Genomic DNA, 1945 nt, shown 5'->3' with positions numbered 1-1945 from the left:
GGAAGAGGGACCATGGCCTGTGTGTCCAGTCTCAGCCGCTGGGGGGCAGCAGAGTGCAGGCCGAGAGCCAGTCGGCCGGCCCAGTCAAACCCTTGATGTTCGCGCGCGCCTCCCGCCTCCGTGGCAGCCAGAGCTGCCAGCTCCGTGACGGGTCCACACGGCGGCTACGTGGGCGCCGAGTTCTGGCACACTGCTCGCACCCGAGCCCTTGCTTCTCTGCGCACGCTCCTGGGCGGGGCACCCTCCCCTCTCCCTTCTTCCACGGGCTCAGGCAGTGCCCCCGGAGCTGAGCGGCCTCCTGACTTTACTCCAGGATATTGCCAGGAGGTTGGAAAAGAAAGGGTGGGAGGGTGTGTGTGTGTGTGTGTGTGTGTGTAAATGAGTGTGCGTGTGAGAGGGAGTGTGAGTGAGTGAGTGTGTGTATAGTGGGGTGGGGAGCGAAGAGGAAATCCAGAGACTCAGGGTGCCCCTGAGTTTCACTTAACCTTTTATTATTTTTTTATTCTTAAAATATATTTCCACGGATTTCAGAGAGGAAGGGAGAGGGAGAGAGAGAGAGGAACATCAATGATGAGAGAGAATCATTGATTGGCTGCCTCCTGCATGCCCCCCTCTGGGGATCGAGGCCGCAACCCGGGCATATGCCCTGAACTGGTGACCTCTTGGCTCCTGGGTCATCGCCCAACCGCCCGAGCCACACCAGACTGGAACTTAACCTTTCTTTAAAAAAAAAAGAAAAACTTTTAAATATTTGTAAAATACATAACCATGGTAAAGAAAAATCTAGTCAGTACAAGCACGCACACGCACATGCACACGCACACGCACATGCTCACACTGAAAAGTCTCCCATCACCTCTTGCTTGGAAAAAATAATTGTCTTTTCACTGGTTTCCCTGCCTTTGGTCTCACTAATCCCCATATTCCCCATCACTACAGCCAGAGGATTCTGTCTAAGGGGCAAACCTGACAAGTTAAATCTTTTCCGTGGCTTTCTCCCCTCCTGGTCTGACTCTAGACACCATTCACTCCTCTCCTCCCAGTGTCCGCATGGCTGCAGCCATCTCCTCGGATTATCCAGGCTACTCTCGATCTTGCCGTCATGCCCTTGCCAGTCGTTCCGTGCCTGGCCGAGTCCTACGCATGCTGCACCTGCACCAACGTCCGCGTCCCTATCTGGTGCTCCCTCCACCTCCTGTGCAGCCCTCCTCACAGCTGACACGGAAACTGTTTCCAGGACAGGGAAGGGTTTTTTACTTGATTCAATACCCGATCTCCTCTCCTGGCACAGAAAAGTCACCCAATCAGTTACTTACAGGCATGAATGCATGGTCACGTCTAACACTTATATAGTGCTAATCCCTCGCCTGGCATTATTCCATGGACATCCCATATATAAATTCACGTAAACACACAACAACCCCAAGGTTGCTACATCCTCATTTTACCAACATGGAAATTAAAGCATTGAGCAGTTTAAGTAACTTGCCTCAGACAGCAAGTGGCTGAGCTGGGGTTTGAACTGGGCAGCCTGGTTTCCGGCAAATTAACCAAGAGCTGGAAGGAGAAAGCCAGACCTCAGGGAAGGAATCCAGGGGTTTTGTCTCTGCGCTTTACATCTCAGGATCTTCTCGCCCTCTCCCGTTTCTCTCCCAGGGAGCCCATTTCATAGACCAGGAGACAGAGGGCCGCACGGAGACCGCAGATAACGCCGGAAGCCCCGGGGAGGGAGTCGTGGAGTTTATCTGGGCGCTCGGGAGCAGGGGCATAGCCAGAAGGAGCGGGCACCCGGGTTGAGAGTACTTCGCTCCAAACTACAATTCCCAGGAGGCACCGGGCGCCCACAGCCCACGCGACGTCACCGCGGCTGAGGGCTAGGGCAGCTCTGCTAGCCGGGCCCGGCGGCAGTTGGGCCGTTCCGCTCGGACCCCGGCCCTGGCTCTGG

At 55.1% G+C, this 1945-nt stretch overlaps 1 long non-coding RNA gene across 1 annotated transcript in view; it reads right to left on the bottom strand.

The window, feature by feature from the left end:
• The window catches only part of LOC107184718, a 15462-nt gene that overhangs the window by 6669 nt on the left and 6848 nt on the right, over positions 1-1945 (bottom strand). The window lies entirely within an intron of this gene.

The sequence above is a fragment of the Myotis davidii genome, unplaced genomic scaffold (genome assembly GCF_000327345.1).
Source record: "Myotis davidii unplaced genomic scaffold, ASM32734v1 scaffold1047, whole genome shotgun sequence".
Taxonomy (NCBI): Eukaryota; Metazoa; Chordata; class Mammalia; order Chiroptera; family Vespertilionidae; genus Myotis; species Myotis davidii.
Note: the sequence above shows the minus strand (reverse complement) of the source record. Positions and strands in the feature narration are given on the sequence as shown.